We start from the raw sequence: 20,189 nt of genomic DNA, 5'->3' as shown, positions 1-20,189 counted from the left end.
GAATGCACATGAAATAAAATCAATGAGGGAAAGAAAGTAAACTCAATGAAATCTAAAATGTGAAAATATGCCTACCATGATCATGGTTTATGAATTATGCACATGAACTATATGAAAGTACTCTTAAAAAAATTGTTTTTCTATGAATATTTACAAAATTTTTAAAATATATACAAACATGTGTGAGTCCTAAACTTCTAAAAGATCAACATCCTCAATGTCTTGTCCTGTCACAATATCTGAGATATAAGGCTTCAGCCGTTGCCCATTTACTTTAAAAATAGCACCCGTACGAGGGTCAAAAAGATCTATCGCTCCATATGGAAACACCCTATGCACAACAAACGGACCATTCCATCTTGACTTCAACTTACCTGGAAAAAGATGAAGACGTGAATGATAAAGCCATACCTTTTGCCCAGGCTCGAACTGTTTCCTAACAATATATCGATCATGAAAATGCTTAGTTCGAGCTTTGTAAATCTTTGCACTCTCATAGGCCTCATTACGCAATTCCTCTAGCTCACTCAACTGTAATTTTCTCTTGACTCCAGCTTGGGTCATGTTGAAATTGAATTTTTTTATAGCCCAATATGCTCTATGTTCTAACTCAACAGGAAGATGGCAAGGTTTCCCGAAAACTAATCGAAATGGTGACATACCAATCGGGGTCTTGAAAGCAGTCCTATAAGCTCACAAGGCATCATCAAGGCGCTGAGACCAATCTTTGCGGTCTGGTCTGACTGTCTTTTCAAGAATCCTCTTTATCTCCCTGTTAGATACCTCAACTTGGCCACTGGTTTGTGGGTGGTAAGGTGTAGCAATCCGATGATGCACAGAATATTTCCTAAGTAAGAAAGCTACCTGCACATTACGAAAGTGCGTACCACCATCACTGATGATCGCTCTAGGAACTCCGAACCGACTAAAAATGTTGTGCTTGATAAACCGAAGCACCTCTTTATGATCATTGGTCCGGGTGGCCACAGCCTCGACCCATTTTGAAACATAATCAACCGCCACTAAAATATATGTAAATCCAAATGATGGTGGAAAAGGACCCATGAAATCAATGCCCCAAACATCAAAAATTTCCACAATCAGAATAGGTAAAAGAGGCATCATGTCGCGCTTGGTAATGCGACCTGTTTGCTGACATCGCAAACACTTCCTACAGAATTCGTGAGCATCTCAATGAAGTGTGGGCCACCAAAATCCAGACTGAAGGACCTTTGCAGCGGTCTTCCGACTAGAAAAATGACCTCCACAAGCTAAAGAATGACAAAATGATAAAATGGAATGATACTCTTCTTCGGGCACACATCTCCGAATCATCTGGTCCGGGCATGATCTAAATAATTTTGGTTCCTCCCAAAAATAATGTTTCACTTGCGCAAAAAATCTATCTTTTTCATTCCGGTTCCAGTGCGCAGGATACTCTCTAGTAACCAGAAAATTTACTATATCTGCGAACCAGGGTAAACGCTTGACATGAAATAACTGCTCATCCGGAAAAGATTCAACAATCTGTCCTTGATCAATAGATGAATCTATAGTCATTCTAGACAGATGATCTGCTACAAGATTCTTACATCCACTCTTATCTCGAATCTCAATATCAAATTCTTGTAACAGAAGAATCCAACGAATGAGACGCGGTTTAGCATCCTTTTTACTCATCAAATATCTCAATGCAGCATGATCTGAGTAAATGATAACTTTGGAGCCTAACAAATATGATCGAAACTTCTCAAGTGCAAATACAACGGCTAGTAACTCCTTCTCAGTGGTAGTATAATGCATTTGTGTGTCAGAAAGAGTCCTACTAGCATAATGAATAACATGAGATCGTTTCTCAATCTTCTGTCCTAAAATTGCTCCAACCGCATAATCTGAAGCGTCACACATAATCTCAAAAGGCACTGACCACTCAGGAGATCTGAGAATAGGAGCAGTGGTCAATGCTTCCTTTAAGGCTAAAAATGCCTTCAGACAGGCATCATCAAACACAAATGACTGATCTTTCGACAACAGGTTACACAACGGTCTAGAAATCTGACTAAAATCCTTAATGAACCATCTATAGAAACCTGCATGCCCTAAAAATGAATGCACTTGCCTCACAGAGGTCGGTGGAGCTAATTTGACAATGGTCTCCACTTTGGCCTTATCGACCTCTATACCTTTCTCAGACACAATATGTCCAAGAACAATCCCCTGTTGTACCATGAAATGACTCTTTTCCCAACTCAACACTAGATTTGTCTCCCTACAGCGCTGAAGTACACGAGATAATTTTTGGAGACAATCATCAAAAGAAGAGCCATAAACCGAGAAATCGTCCATGAAAATCTCAAGGACATCATCCATCATGTCAGAGAAAATCGCCATCATACATCTCTGAAATGTAGCCGGGGCATTACAAAGCCCAAACGGCATCCTCCTATACGCAAATGTACCATAGGGACAGGTAAATGTCGTCTTATCCTGATCCTCGGGATGAACGGCCACCTGGTTATATCCGGAATATCCATCTAAAAAGCAATAATATTGCTGGCCTGCAAGTCTTTCTAAAATTTGGTCGATGAACGGTAACGGGAAATGATCTTTCCTAGTTGCACTGTTCAACTTCCTATAGTCAATACATACTCGCCATCCCGTAGTAATCCTCATGGGAATGCTCTCTCCTTTCTCATTCTTTTCCACAGTGAGCCCAGACTTTTTGGGAACAACCTGGGTAGGACTCACCCACTGACTATCGGAGATAGGATAAATAATCCCAGCATCTAACAATTTAACTACTTCCTTCTTCACCACTTCTTTCATGTGAGGATTTAATCTCCTTTGTGATTCTCTTGAGGGTTTAGCTCCCTCATCCATAATGATCCGATGCATACAAAAGGAGGGGTCAATCCCCTTTAAATCCGCCACAGACCATCCAATAGCTTCCTTGTGCTCATGCAAAACCTGTAACAACTGATGCTCCTGTGAATCTGTCAGGTTTGCAGAAATAATAACTGGGAGAGTCTGCTCTTTTCCTAAAAAGACATACTTGAGTGAAGCTGGTAAAGGCTTCAACTCCAACTCTGGGGGACTCTCTATTGATGGCTTTGCGGGCTTCTCAGCTAATTCTGGAAGTGGTTCAGGATGCCAAATCCCACTGACATTATCTGCCTCACTATCTATCATATCAAGGCAATCCTCTTTGAATGATTCATCAATCTCCTCTTGAGGTGGATCACTCAACAACCAATCATGTTCAGCTTCTATAATATCTTGAATGATATCAACCTCAAAAGAAGCTTCTTCAGTATCAGACTCCATCGATGCACAAAAAATGTTCATCCTCATTTTCCTATTTCCAAATGAAACATCCATTTCACCAGTGCGGCAATTAATGCACGCATTGGCGGTAGCTAGGAAAGGACGACCAAGAATAATAGGAGTTTGTCTGATGCTATCAACTCCCTCTATATCTAATATCACGAAGTCGACAGGGAAATAACAATCCTCCACCTTTACTAACACATCTTCAAGTATCCCTCTCAGGACCTTAATCGATCTATCCGCTAATTGAAGCGTCATAGGTGTAGATTCATCTCTTTCAATCCAAATTTGTCATAGAAGAGACCCGGCAAAATGTTAACACTTGCCCCAAGGTCAAGCAAAGCACGCTCAACAGTAATGTTTCCTATGACACATGATATGATAGGGGTCCCTGGGTCCTTAAGTTGTGGTGGAGTCTGGTGTTGCAATACTGCACTGATCTGCTCCGTCAAATATATTTTCTTCTGCGCATGGGACCTCAACTTCCTTTTCTGCGTACAAAGCTCTTTGAGGAACTTTGCATATGCAGGGACTTGCTGGATGGCATCTAGTAAGGGAAGGTTTATATGGACGTGCTTGAATATCTCAAGCATCTCTTGCATGTTTACTCCCGACTTACCTAATGCTCTCGGTTTCTCTAACGCCTCAGGAAAGGGGGCTTTAGGAATATGGGTTGTGGAAGGCCCAAATGGAAGAACCTTCTCGCTTTCCTGAGGTAAAACATTAGGGACAGGCTGCTTCTTACTTATCTTCTCTCTTTCTTCTGCAGCCTCCCTCGAATGGTACTGCTTCCCACTTCTAAGGGTTACTACTGCCTGAGCTTGCTCTTGATATGTATCTGTCATATGCAAACTCTGCAGAGGTTCTTTACCCCTAGGGTTAACTATAGGCTGACTAGGCAATGCTCCCTCACTTCTCCTGCTAAGTGCTTCAGCGAGCTGCCCCATTTGAGTTTCTAACTTTGCAATCGACTGGGTATGTGAGCTCAAAGCTTGCAAAATCTTATCTTCAAAAGATTGACTAGGTGAAGGCTCCTGAAAATGGGGTTGAGTATAAGCAGGTTGGGCTGGAGGGTCATTGGATCTTTGGAATCCAGGTGTATAACCACTTTGTCTGGATTGACTCTGGGAAGGGTTAGGAGCTTGGGCTTGTGAGTTACGCCATGAGAAATTTGGATGGTTTCGCCAGCCCGGGTTGTAAGTATTGGCAAATGGATTGGGTGCGGGCCTAGCGAAGTTCTGAGCCATCTGAGTCTGCTCTTGGACAAATTCAGGATACTGTGACGCAGCTGGACACTGGAGAACATGGTGTGCAGGACTCGCACACAACGCACACACCTGCATGGCAGGAGAGGGACCCAACAACAATTGATCTAATTTCTGGGACAGTTGGTCTACCTTGTTGCTCAACTCAAGGTTCATCCCTATTTCGAAAATACCTGCCTTCTTAGCACTATCCTGTACAGGTGTAACTCTATCAGACCGTGAAGCTGTCGCGTGGTGCATCGAATTCTCGCTTAATGTCTCAAAGAGCAACCACGCTTCATTCTCACTCTTGAGCATGAAAGTGCCCCCACATGCGGCATCAACCATTTGACGATTCTTCTCAGTAAGACCGTCATAGAAATATTGCACCAGTTGCCATCGAGGCACCTGGTGGTGGGGACACTTGCGGAGAAGATCCTTCATCCTCTCCCAAGTCTCATGAAACAGTTCCCCCTCTATTTGCGTAAAACTGGTGATGGCTTTTCGATATTGATTTGTCTTACCGATTGGGAAATATTTCTTTAAAAATTCTCTTTGCATATGTTCCCACGTGGTAATTCTAACTGTATCTAATGCCTTCAGCCAGTGTTTGGCTTTATCCTTCAGAGAGAAGGGAAACAGGGTCAACCTCATAGCATCATCTCCAAAGTTGTTTATTCTCACTGTCGAACAAATCTCTAAGAATTCGTCGAGATGACGATATGGATCTTCATTGCTAAGGCCATAAAATGAGGGTAGCATTTGGATTACACTGGCCTTAATCTCAAACTTATTTGCTCCTACATCAGGTCTTGTGATGCAGGAGGCGGGAGTATAGGTGTTAGGCATGAAGTACTCCCTAAGGGGACGAGTAATCTGCTGATTCTCAGCCATGGTTGCAGATCTTTGGGCTCTCCTAATAAGGGACTTGGGGTCCTCAATCGGCTCTACCAGCTCAGGGTTAAGTGAGCGTCGCCCTTGTATACACCTTAGAGTAGACCGGTGTAGCTCACGTCCTAACTTTGGGTTTTCTACCTAACTAACGCACTAAGCGGCCAAACCACGCAAACCACAAAGCGAGTAAACTAAAAACAACAAAAACTAAACAAACACCACGCAGTTACACATAACAGAGATTATGCAAAGAAATATAAAATCTATGTGTACGGTACCAATCGTACACAGTCACCTCTAAGGGAATCCTAATAGGTGGGCTGTGCAGAAAAGTAAGCTCTTCTCTAAGATATGCACATACGTGGTTCTAAACCTAAATGCAAAGCAAACACTAGGCAATAAAGTGAATACTAATATTACGCCGTTCCCCGGCAACGGCGCCAAAAATTTGATGTCTTCTTTTAAATCGTTGTAATTTTGAAAAGATTTTTATATGAAAAACATGTGAAAATCAGACATCAAATAATAAAAACCGGTTCTCACTAGTGGATGAGACCGGGTCGAACTCAGGGAACGGGAATATATTGTATTCAAGTACACAAATCTAAACTAATCTTTATTGCCGAATTATTTGAAATGTAAAATATGCAAGAAAAGTAAAGACAACTAACTATTACAACAAATGAATACCCTTCGCAGAGGGCGTAAAGTGCAATATTTACAAACCCAATTAAAATTCCTAATTCTAAAAATAAAAGCAAAAAGACGCTTTATTCTTCGTACTTCGTGTCACGTAATCACTTCCGCTCCAGTCCCGTGCTATCCTGCACAATTCAAATGAACACGAGTAGTACCAGAGTTCGAAATAGAAATCTATATTGAATTAGCTAATTCTTAAAAACACTGAAGGATATTAACAAAAGACTTCAATGACAATTAAAACTACATTAACTAACACAATTAACTAAATTTCAATTCACTAACACTCCACTTTATGAAACCTAATTATTTCAATTAACTAATAATGAAGACAATTAATCACTAATACTTCATTAACAAACTATGAACATACACTATTGAAAAACACAATATTAACAAACATTGAAAGTAGTAAAATCAAAAATTGTAAAAATCAAGAAATGACTAATGAAGGATCAAAAATTCAGGTATTTAAAAACAATAAGAAAAACATGTAAAACAAGCTAACAGAATGGCAAAGGAAAACTAATTTTGTAAAAAAAATTATTGAATGAGGCAAAACGAGAAGAATTTTTGATAAAAAAAACAGGAAATTGGAAATTGTATAAGACCTAAGAATCCAATAGTGAATCAATCACTAAAATCTTGCTATCAAAACTTGATCCAGACTTTCTGAGATCAGTTTATCCATATTCACAGGAGAAGTCAGTATATAACAACCACGTAATCTGAAAACTCAATACATCGTAATCAATTAAGCTGAAAACTTAGGCATTTGAGTAAAATATTGATCAATGTTTATACAGGCCATGTTTCAGTAATCTTATTCCACTGTGAACCAGATCTTCACTGTAAAAAATTTCGGTGAAGCAGAGTTAATTCCGATCCGTTATCCACCTCAACTCCAAATGAACATCTGTTTTTAGAATCACAAATCAACTGATCTAGATGATCCAAAACACATCAAATTTCAATTGATCCAGTTGAAAATCTGTATCCAAAGACAAGATTAGAATTCCATTCAATGATTTATCAAATATTTTGAAGAACTGTATTGGATTCAGGCGACCGAAATTTTTTTTTTTTTTAATCAAACATAGGAAATATGGAATTCAAAATGTGAACTAAACGCTAAAAATTAATATTCATCTAACTAAAACATCAATTACAAAGTTAATCAGTAAACTAAAATATCAATCTCAGAATTGATCAGCAGAAAAAAAATTTCAGAACAGCAGTAATCGATTTATATTTTTTTCGTTTTATTTCTATTTCTTTTTTTTTCTTTTTCTTTCTTTTTTTTATTTTCTTTAACAGAATTACAAACGGAATTTGGTTGATATTTTGAAATGATCTTTTTAAAACAATTATTTTCAATAAAACTTTGGAAAATCGTCAACCAAAAATATAAAAACCGACTTTCCACAAAGTGGTAAGTACGGGTCGAATCCTCAGGGAACAGGAATTAAGCACAATATTTCTAGAAAATTTAATTTATTAATGACAAATGTCAATCTACAATTATCAAATTAATACAACTACAATTAATCACTAAAAGGAAAATAAACAAGCAATCAGTCTTCTGCTCCACACCAAGGGTCTTTCTGTCTTTTCGCCAATTAGAGAATCTTTGCACTTGGACAATAACCCTGGAAACTAAAATATGTTTTTCACCTTTTGGAAGATCCGACGACCGGGGGGATGAAGAAGAGCGGACCGTGGCTGGAGATGGACGTCCTATACAGTTCGAGAATGCTGTACTTCACCAAAAACGGCACCTTTTGCAGCTGCTACACGTTGGAGATCCACTGACGATGGAATGTGAGCCGATTCGCGATCGGAGGGTGTAGAAAGCCGGATGGAGGTAGGGCCGGCTCACCTTGGTGGTGTGTTGCGCACTCCCGCCCAAGGTTAATGGTCTCCACCTCTGCTACACCTGCAAAAATACAGAAAAGTGGTGAAAAGACAGCAAGGAACAAGAAAGAAATGAAAAGAAACAAAAGAAAGATCGAAAATATGCTTGAAAATCAAGCATAGACCGGTCTTCAATGGCCAACACGTGGGGGAGATGGAGAGGAAGATGTTGCTGGAGTAGATTCACTGCAAGGGGCGTCCAAACACAGCCAAAGACGCCTAGGGCTTCTCTAAAAAGTATATTTATACTTTTTGGAATTTGCAAAACCAATGTTATAAAAAAAATATTTTCTAGGCGCCTCTTTTTGGGGGGTTTTCAGAAAAACTTTTCGAAATGGATCTGGATAGGCGTGTGGGTTGGGTTTTGGACTTTTAAAGAGTTGATCCAAGGTCCAATTAACCTAATTGGGTCGGATATGAATCCGATCCACCTCAAAATTCGTGCCCAAACACTGAAATAGCCATAACTCTCTCATTTTAACTCCGATTTTTCTGAAATTCGAACCATAGCCCCTTACTATCAAAACACATCTAAACATGGGTTTAAAACCTTAAACTTGATACAAAATGCATGAAAAACTTGTTTACATGATGTGCATTTCATGCATCATCAGAATTCATCCACCGGAATTTCAGATAGTCACCGGAGTTCAAATACAGACCAGAATTCTTCACGATTCCGATCTGTTTTATTTTCTTTCTTTCTTTCTGTTTTTTTTTATTTTTATTTTTGAAATTAAAATTCAGCAGATTATCCTTCAGAAAGAATTAAAAACGAAGAAGAAGAAAACTAATTGGAAGAAGAAGAAGAAGAAGAAGAAGAAGAAGAAGAAGAAGAAGACGAAGAAGAATGACTTACCGGAAAAAGAAAAGGTGGCTTCCACTTCAGGCGCCGCAATCGACTGGAAATTTCCTTGCCACCGGATGATGATGATCGGCTGCTGCTGCTGCTGGAAAAAGAAGAAGAAGAAGAAGAAGAAGAAGAATGAGATCCAGCAACTGGGAAACGGAAGAAAGAGGGGAAAAGCAAATTTTGGCGCAAAAACATGGAGCCCCTTCTGATTTGCTTTACGCCCCTTTTTAAAAGGGTTCAAACCGGTTGGAACCAGTTTGAAACAACCTTTTTTTTATTTTCAAGACTTCCAAATCAGTTCCAGCCGGTTTGGTTTTTTATTTTTTTTTAATTTTGTTTCACTTTCTCCTTTTTAGAAATACAAACCGGTTGGAACCGGTTTGTATTATTATTTAGATAAAATTTTTTTCTTTATTTATTATTTTTATTTTTATTTTTTTCAAAAGTAAAAAAAACAAAAGAACTTCAAAAACTAATCTACTATATTTTTCTTTTCTTTTCTAAAAAAACACAACACTTAAATTGAATAAAACTATTTTTCTAATTTTTTCTTTTTTCTTTTTAATAAAAACTAAAACCAACTAAAAAAAACTAAAATAGGCATAAGAATGTAAAATAAAACTATTTTTTTTTCATTTTCTAATTTTAAATCATTTTAGCACATTTAGTCAAAAACTAACATAAAATTAGGTTTTTGAAACATTATTTCATAAAATCATGCATATTTAAATGTTAATAAACCCTGAATTATATGCATGATCAATGTTCACATAGACTTAGGTCTAATACAACCCTCCTCAATCTAGGTTTGATTGAAAACAATGTTTCCTTCTTCAAATATTTTAAAATCTCTATCTCTTTAGGACTTAGAGCCTTCTGATTTGATTGCATGTGCTCATATTTTTCAAAAACCACCCTACCTATATTGTCCCGGTCTTCACGTTGCTGGGCTCTCTTCCAGAACCATAGTTCGGGACAGAGCCTCACAACTGGGCCACTTATTTGGGTGAAAACCCCCCTGCCACGTACCAAGGGCCATAGTCCAACGTATATCGGCAGGTGCTCAAGGATGTTGGAAAACTTGAACCTAGAACCGGAGAAATTGATTTTATGCCACGTACATCGAGCCTTGTCTTGAGTATATAGGCATAACTGGATTGGATACAAATAATCTGAGCCTTAGAGTTAGGATTAAGGTCCTACAGCTATTTCAAAATTTTTGCATCTAGAGTCAGCTTTTAGGGAATGTTGTATGTTCATACTTGATTGTGTATGATGTGTTTAAATGTGTTAAAGTCATTTCTTTTTTTATTTTCCATATTTTCCATATTTTCTAAAATACTGGATGATTTCCAATCCATGTCCATATACTGTCCATGTTTTAAACCCTGGACAATTTTCCAAATTTCCCTTAAATTCCTTCAAAACTCCAGGTGATTTCCCATCTTTCCTGTCTTCTAGATCTCGAATTTTCAACTTTATTTTTATCCTGCCTGCATTTCCCTCAAATTTCCTGTATTTTCCCAAGTCTTATTCCAATTTTCCATGTTTTCCAGTCTGATGGCATCCAGTCAACTTGATTCAGTCTTCCCTGAGGGTCACATCTCCTACGAGGTGCGACAAGGTCTTCCAGAACATCGAGTCCTCAGCACAGGATCCTTCTTTCCCCGGTGGTACTATTTATGGTTCAAGAATTTCTCTCATATGTTTCCGGACCACTTGAACGATTGTGGGTTAGAACTAGCGTCCGCAGTGGGAAAGCAGATAGTCAACGGCAACTTGATCCATGCACTAGCAGAACGGTGGAATCCGAGCACTTCTACCTTCTGGTTCCCGTGGGGCGAGATGACAGTACTGATGGATGAATTTTCAGAGATTATGGGATTGCCCGAGCCAGCCGGTCAGCCTGGAGATCCATTGGAGAAACAGTTTTTGATTAATGTCAAGGGTCTGGACCCTAAAGATGCCTTAGCTCGCATGACGGGACGCAAGTCTTGGCCTTTGATTGAAGAAGATGGAAATGAATATGTGGACCTGCTCAAAATCGTATGGGACTACTTTGATCATCAGGAATCACCTCCCAGATATATATACGCATATGGCAAGCAATTCAGGCTACTTGGCCCATTCTTCTGCGCATACTATCATCCAGAGCGGTGTGTCAGGCAGTTCTCTCAGAGGCAGAAGCGCGTAGAGATTTGTCCACTAGCAGGGGTTCTGCCAGAATTCGACCTCGCATCAGATCAATGGTCCGGAGCATACCATTCTGCCAGACATGGCTGGGATTCCTTTGTCAATTTTACTATTTTTTCTGGTCCTCGAGTGTCATCTGATTATCCGGAGTGGTGGAAAATTGTCTGTCCCCCTCCCCTCTGTCAAGTATATTATTGATAAAATCATGTTTTCCCCTCAATAAAATTCCTTTATTCTACATTTCACCTTGGTTTGACGACCTCGCCTAGGTAACAAGGCATATTCTCAGTTGTTTATTTTGCAAAGGAATGACAACACAATTGTCGTAATCCCAGCGACGACCCAATCCCTAGTAATGGGATACTCTTTCAATTGTCTACCAAAATTCTCAGTGAATATCTTCCTCCAACCAAATTTCCTTCAAAAGCCTAATCATCAGTTCTACCTTGCAAAAAGCATCAGCAATATCCAAGAGAACATTTGTGATACCCGATGATTCATACAAGATCCGGAAAGAAAACCTCATCAATCGAAGGTGTGGCATACTCGATCACTTCGGAAGAAGAGATGGACTCCCCCCAATCAGCTAAAAATCAGGGACAGCAGGTTGAGGATGACATTGATCCTCAAATGTACGTCATGTTCAAGAAAATGATGACCAAGATGCTGGCAGAGCAAGCTGAGGCCAGTATTGAGCAAATTCAGACCAAACAGAAAGATAAGGGTCATGCCGCCAAGAATGTGAAAAGTATAAAAAAGCAGAGTCGTCATGAGGACGTATCTGATGAATCAGAATCAGCAGACGATACTGACAAGGAATGTGAAAATAGATATGAATTCAAAAGGTTGACTCAGGGCCAGGGGTCGGCTTACAAATCCAAAAATCAGTCTGTTGATAACCCTACTCAGTCACAGCTAAAAGACATGATGAAAATGGTCAAAGATCTGCAGGCCCGCGACAAGGGCAAGAAAGTCTTCACCAGCGAAGACTTCTATGATGGTTTAGATGGGGATGACAATCTGGATAATCTCCCCAGAAAATTTATCAAGTTTGATGGTTTTGGCGACCCTAAGGCTCATCTCGCCATGTTCTTCGCTGAATGCTCTAGATTCAAGCGAGATAATCGAGCACTCTTCCTTTGTTTCCCTCGCAGTCTGGAGGGAACAGCAGCCAAGTGGTATTCAGAGCATGTCAACCCAATTGAGCTGAAAGAATTCGATAAGGTGGTGAACATGTTCATCGAGCGATTCCTCTTTAATGCCGAGGCGCTCCCGACCCTCAGTCATCTCTGCGGCCTAAAACAGAGAGAAAATGAAAAAGCTAGAGACTTCATCCACCGCTGGAGGTCGGCTTGTAATAAAATGAGAGATCCCATATCAGAGGGGCACGCTTTGTCCCTAATTCTGAGTAACTTCTCACAACCGCTGAAAGGCCTCATCTCCACCGCACCGTCCAGAACCTTTATTGAATTAACAGAGCGAGCCGAGTGGCTCGAATTGAGCATAGAGAATGGTTTTTATGAAGGTTTCACTTTCACCAAGAACAGCGGCCAGAACGAGTCAAAGAAGAAGACTCATTTCACTAATTCTGTCAGTAATAATAAATGAAATCATCGCAAGGGGCAGAATAGAGACTTCTGTTATGGGGCAGGAGGTTCAAACAGGAATGATCAGAAAGGGAAGCCGATCCCGCAATTCAGCAAGCCGCTTCAACTAGAGCAGGGACCAAAACCCCGAGAGAAAGTGAAGCATGAAGGATGGAGCTATGAGAGGAAGTTCACTCCATTAGATCAATCACTCGAGACTGTGCTCGAGTATCTGTTGACCAAGGAGATGGTCAAATTGCCCAGGCTGGTCGATCCTTCCGCTCCTATGGGAAAATTCAAAGACCAATTCTGCAAATTTCATCGAACAGTGGGGCACAACACTGAGAATTGCTTCGTTCTGAAGAACATTGTTCAAGACCTTATTGATAAAAATCTTCTGGTAGAAGGTGCGGAAGATGAAAATATAGATATTCTAAAAGAGCCATTTCCTCGTCATTCTACAGTAGTCATCACCGAACAGTCGTTTCAACCACAGGAGCATATCAGGCCATGCTTTGAAAATGATATGCAAGCTCAGCATCAGGTCCTGGTATTGCAACAGGCTCAGTCCAAGGCACAGAAGATGGACCTTATTTCAGCTTTCGGCAAATTGAAAGTATCTGACAAGCCCGCTGGGATATCTCCCGAGGTAGCCAGAAGTATGCCATGGCTCCCTAAGCATCTCATTAAGTCCACCCCAAAGAAAAGCGGGACATCCACTCTAAAGCCTATTACAGCATTATCCAATGTCTCAATTTTGGACTTAACCCAAGCTTTTGCTAAACATCAGCAAGTATTAAATAATCTGTTGCAGAAAATCAAGGTGAAACCAAGCATAACTCCGGAAGACATGGCCCACATAGTCAATCAGGCCATGACTAATGCTCCAGTTACATTCTCCGATGAGGATCTCCCTAAACCTCATGTATTTCACAACAATGCCTTGTATGTTGTGGTGCGAACCAGAGGGATGACAGTTCCTCATGTGTTGATCGATGGAGGCAGCAACCTCAATATATGTTCGGAAATGACCGCCAAAGCTTTGGGCATTAAAGAAGAAGAATACATTCCAGATCCAATCACCATTTATGGGTTCGACAATCATGGCCAAACAGCGAAAGGCAAAATATTCCTGGAGATCTTTATTGACTACTCGGTCCATTCAATTCTCTTTCACGTGGTCAATGTGCCGCCCACTTATAATCTGCTTCTCGGAAGACCATGGATCCACAACACAAACGCAGTACCATCTACTCTGCATTAGTGCATCAAGTGGTCAAAAGGTGGTATGATCACGACAGTCTTAGGCGAAGATCCGGAGCAGAGACTGGCACAGCCCATGGTTCCCAGGCCCTCTTTCACTACTGACATCCCTAGCATTAGGGGTATTAAAGAAATCAGTTTTGAAGAGAATTCGGGAATAATACAGATGACAGAGCAACCCGAGCATACGGTGGCTACAACCCGATGGGGAGGTCCACAGTTCTTCAAGATTGGGGGACAAATTGATTACAGCACACTTAAGGATCATCCTCTATTCTCCCAATTTATGAAAGCTAAAAAGGGATTTGATTTACTAGTGAAGCACGGCTACCAGCTTTTTCGAGGCCTAGGCAAAAATGAAGATGGTCGTCTTGAACCAGTGATTCCTCAGCACTGCCCTAAAAGGACCGGATTGGGCTTTAATGGTCGAAGATCTCAGAAAGGGACTGTTTTCATTAAGGGAACGCATTAGAAGAATTCATTTGTCTTTCCTTTTCTATTCTTTTGTCGGGATGATATCCCATTTCATTCTCATCATTGTCATTTTGATTAATTCTATCTTTCAATAAAGTTGCAAGTTTCCTTTGTCTATCTTGGTGCCATTTGTCTCTTTACTCCTCAATATTAAATCTTCACAAAATTGAAATCATTTTGCTCTTTTATCTTTCCAATTATTTTCAATAAAAGCAATTTATTTCATGATGAGCAATTTCCCTAAATCAATTTATCCTCCAATTTTCAGAATGTCTTCCCGATCTATCAAGAAGCTTATCTTTAATCCAAAAGCTTGTTCGAAATCAGCAATAATTCATCAGGTCAGAATAAGAACAGAATGTAGTCAGACTGCAAAGTAGTCAGAAGAATCCGCAGAGTTCGATTCAGCTCTTCAAGAACTGCCAGAATTTGCATCGGTTCAGAAGCAAGATGAGCCATCATCCTTAGTTTAAGATCCGACTGAGGATATCAATATTGGATCAGAAGACAATCCTAGAATTCTCAAGATTGGCAGTGGTTTGAGTCCAGGAGAGAAAGAAAGGCTCACTAATTTCCTTAAGCAGCATGAAGAAGTATTCACACGGACTTATGAGGATATGCCAGGTTTAGATCCGAAATTGGTGGAACATCGCCTCGTTCTGAAGCCTGAGGCAAAACCAGTCAAGCAGAAGTTGAGAAAAATGGATCCTCGAATCGAGCAACAGGTCAAGGAAGGACTTGAGGACCTGCTTAAAGCAGGATTCATTCGAGCAATTGATTACCCGGATTGGTTGGCGAATATCGTAGCAGTTCCTAAGAAGAATGGTAAAGTGCGAATCTGTATCGACTTCCGTGATCTCAATAAAGCCACTCTGAAGGATGACTATCCGCTCCCAAACATTGATCTCCTAGTCGATAGCACAGTCGGGCATGCTATGTTTTCCTTTATGGACAGATACTCCGGATATAATCAAATCAAATTGGCCGCTCGTGACCAATCCAAAACATCCTTCACTACGCCATGGGACACTTTCTGTTATACAGTCATGCCTTTTGGGCTCAAGAATGCTGGAGCCACTTATCAGCGTGCTATGGCCGTTATATTCCATGATCAGATGCACAAGACTATGGATGCATATGTCGATGATATTCTGGTGAAATTCAAAGAAGAGGAAGATCACATCGAAGCTCTTAATCAAGTTTTCAAGAGACTCATTCTTTACAAGCTAAGACTCAATCCACAAAAATGTGTCTTTGGAGTCGAATCAGGCAAGTTGCTAGGCTTCTTGGTGAGCAAGAAGGGGATAAAGATGGATCCCGCTAAGGCCAAGGCTATAATTGGCATGCCGCCCCCGACTAATCTCAAAGAATTACGTAGCCTTCAAGGACGCATGCGATCAATTCGGCGATTCATTTCTAATTTGGCCATGAGATGTGAGCCTTTCAATCATTTGCTCAGAAAAGGAGTGAGGTTCGAATGGGGACCAGAGTGTCAGCAGTCGTTCGAACGCATCAAGAAATATCTTCTCAATTCTCTTGTTTTAAAACCACCAGAATTGGGGAAGCCCCTATTGCTATATATTTCAGTTAATCAAGTTGCTTGCGGCGGATTCTTGGCGCAATACAAAGAAGGCAGCTTGATAGAACACGCCATTTATTATGTGAGCAAGACCTTTATTGATTATGAGAAGAAATACTCTCAGATAGAGAAGACATGCCTAGCTCTGGTATGGATGTGTCAGAAATTGCGACATTATCTACTAACGTCTGAAGTCAAGATTCTATCTAAATTAAATCCTCTCAAATACGTTCTTGAACAACCATTTCTCAGCGGACGAATCGCCAAATGGCAAGTCCTATTAATGCAATACGACTTGGAATACGTCTCTCAGCAATCTATCAAAGGCCAAGCAATTGCAGACCAATTAGCCGATTTTCCTCTAGCAGAGGATGTTAAAGCTGAGGATGATTTCCCCGATGAGCGGATCTGCAATATTCAACAATCCCCAATTTGGAATTTATTCTTCGACGGTTCCATGAATATGGCAGGCATAGGAATCGGAATTCTGCTAATCACACCAGAGAAAGAGATGATTCCCTTTTCTCTTAAACTGGATTTTCAGTGCACTCATAATATGGCCGAGTATGAAGCTTTGATACAAGGTTTGAAAATTCTACAGGACTTTAATGTCAAAAGAGTGCATGCTTATGGCGATTCTTTGTTAATCGTCAATCAAGTTCTGGCCGAATGGCAAGTGAAAGATCAGAAATTACTTCCTTACCAGAAGATTGTCTCAGCTCTTGCCAACAAATTCGAAGAATTCTAACTTTTCCATATCAAGAGAGATTTCAATCAAGTTGCAGACAGTTTAGCTAATCTGGGATCCATCATGTCTTTCAGAAGTGGAGAATCTTGTCGCTCATTTGAAATTGGCAGACTTGATCAACCCGCTTTCGTCCCAGTAGAGCAGATAAACGAGGCTGAGCAGAAGAAGAAGCCTTGGTATCATGATATCAAGAATTCCATTAAAACTGGCGAATTTCCTCCAGAATTATCAAAGAGGGAGCAACGAGCAATTCAACGCATGTCTGCTCGATATTTTATTCTTGCCGATGTCCTTTATCGTCGTGGATTCAGTTCTGAGTATTCCAGATGTTTGGACGAAGAAGAAGCCAAAGAAGTTGTGCAAGAAGCACATGAAGGCATTTGCGGTGGTCATGTTGGCTATCAGACTCTCGTCAAACAAATCATCCGAGCAGGATATTATTGGAGAACTATGCAACAAGATTGCTATCATTTTGTAAAGAAGTGCGTTCAATGTCAGATGCATGCGCCTTCCATTCATGCGCCAGCGACATACTTGCAATCTGTCGTCTCGCCATGGCCATTTTCCATGTGGGCTTTCGATGTTGTAGGCCCTATCGCTCCTTCAGCCTCCAATGGTCATAAATATTTTCTTGCCGCAACAGAATATTTTACTAAATGGGTAGAAGCAGTCACTCTACGCACAGTAGAAGGTCGACACGTGGTTTCTTTCATCCATAAGAATATCCTTTGCCGTTTCGGTATACCGCATGATATTGTGTCGGATAATGGTAGTCATTTCAAGAATAAGAGAATAAGGACATTCTGCTCAAAGTTCAAAATTCATCATCATTTTTCCACTCTTTATTATCCTCAAGGGAATGGTCAGGCAGAGGCCACCAACAAGATTCTGATTCGAATCCTGGAACGAACTTTAGAAACCGGCCGTGACTGGCATGAAAAGATTCATGATGCATTATGGGCATACAGAACCACCATTCAAACTCCAATGAATGCTACTCCGTCAGAACTTGTCTACGGAACTGAAGTAGTACTGCCTCTACATGTTCAGAAACCTGCTCTGAAATTTGCATCACTGTAAACACCCCAAATTTTCACCCTCATCCAGTGTTTGTCCATTTCATAAGTCATTACAGATCATTGCATGTCATTGCATGTATTTTGCATAGCATTGCATGTCATTGCATAGCATTGCAGGTCATTGCATCTCATTTTCGAGATCCAGCACTCCTATTTCAAAACATTCAATCCAGATTTGAATTTTAAAGCTTTTCTTTCAAAATCAATTTCAAAACCTGGGTTTTTATTCAATACACTGTCATTTTCCAACCCCAGGACTTTATATTTCGAAATATTTTCTCAAGGAAACAATCTGGATTCATTTCAAATTCAAATTTTAATCGATTTCAATTTACAGATGAAACCCATTGAGGTGGTGTCGCTTCTGAATTCCTCTATTCATCAAATTTCTCAAAATTTTGAAAGTTTCAGTCCGATCAGGACTCTGTCTCAGAGTCCTGATCCGGTCAGGAGTCTGTATTGAAGTCTGTTTTACTTCCATTTTTAATCTTTTTCGTTTGTTTTCGAAATTTAGGTCATTTTATAGAGTCCAGTTAGTTCAGGATTCTATTTTAGAGTTCGGTCGAGTTAGGAATCTAACCCTGACTGTGTTTTCTGACTTATTTCATCATTTCTTGATAAAATCTTTTGAAAATTCTTTCATTTGGCTGTTAAAATTTAAAATTTCAGAGTCCTAAGAGTTCAGGACTCTAACCCGGAGTTCCAGTTCGCATGAGACCCTATTTTCAAAAATCTTGAATTTCAAATGTCAATTTTAACCCTTTTTCAAAGCCATTTTCAGTGTTTATTTCAAAATTTCTAAAACTCGATGTGGGCCCACTCAGTTGGCACCATATCCAGAGGAATTCTAATTCAGTTAGGATCCTATATCATTTCAAAAATTTTAATTTCAAAGTTTGCTTTTGAAAAGCTTTTGAAAACTCCTTCAATTTCAAGTTTTAAAATCGTTTTTTTTTTTTTTTGAAAAACTCAAGTAGGGCCCACTCGGGGTGGTGCCATATTCGAGTCAGTCAGGGCTAGACTAGGGTTAGTGGATGTCTTGGTTAGTGTTAGAGGTTTAGAAGAGTCAAAACCATTTTGAAAAAAACTCATTTTGAAAGTTAGTTTTTAAAACTAGTGTTTTTAAAGGTTTTTAAAGGTTTTTTTAAAAAAGCCAAATGTAGAAAATGCCAAGTGGCATTACATTTGGGGATTTTTTAGGAGAGTCTAGGGGTTAATTAGGTATTAAATAGGATAATTTAGGCTAGGGGTAGGATAGTCTTTACACCCCAAAATCGCCCCCCTTAGAAGAGTCCAATTTTTTTAAAACATTTAATTTTTAACCTAAATATTTTTTTATAAATAGAAGGCTATAGGGGGTCGATTTTCCCAATTGGCTTTCCTTTGGGTTCTTGGAGTTTCTCTCTCCTCTCCAGCCCTTCCTCCATTGCAGCAACCTCAAGGTAACTATTTTCTCTAATTTTTAGTTTTTATTTAATGTTTTTCATTGTTTTAAACATGATTTAGCCATTGGTACCATCATCTTCATGGATTAAACCATGAATTCAACCTCAAGAACCATCAAGAATCAGCAAGAACAATCCAAGAAGGTGATCTAACCCTGTTTTGGGTGATTTACAGAGATTTTAATCCATTAGAATTGATTTTAATATGATTCTTTGCATTAATAACCAATAAAATATATGATTTGCCCTTTTAATGGGTTAAATCTATGTTTTAAAGGTGATATCAAATTCCAGCCATTGATTCCCTGTTTTTATTTTATTTTCATGGTTTATTCATGTTTGTTTTACGTTATATAGCATAGAAATAAGTTTTATTTATTATTTTATGGTTTATTTTATTTATTTACATTAGTTCATGCATGGTTTTTCAAGTTTCTTAAATTTCTGTGTGTTCTAGGTTTAGAACCGTAAAGATGATGTTATTTCGGATGGAAGTTCTCATTGTTTATTTCTGATTTTTTTATATGTGGTGCATGAATGAGTCATTGAGTTACTGTAGAAAAATCAGAGGTTTTTGACCTCGGGAACCATGTCAAAAAAATCATACATCAAATCGGGTTTTTAAAGCTTTAAAATCGTGGTTAAAATCAAGAAGGTAACGTTGTGTGATGATATTTCTCTCATCTTATATCCGATTTTAGATCTTTAAAATGCTATGGATTCACATTGAATAGATCTGTCTTATGTGAATTTTTCGGATTTTTTGACCACTGTGTAGTATTTTTCCCTTTTCAGAGAATCTATGGTTAAATTTAAAACTCGTTAGGGTTTACCAAAACCCTAATCAGACTTGTGTTAGTCATAAATCCCAAACCACAGATCCGATTTTAG

The sequence above is a fragment of the Nuphar pumila genome, chromosome 7, assembly GCF_984573655.1.
Source record: "Nuphar pumila chromosome 7, dmNupPumi1.hap1.1, whole genome shotgun sequence".
Classification (NCBI taxonomy): Eukaryota; Viridiplantae; Streptophyta; class Magnoliopsida; order Nymphaeales; family Nymphaeaceae; genus Nuphar; species Nuphar pumila.
This window is presented reverse-complemented; position numbering follows the sequence as displayed.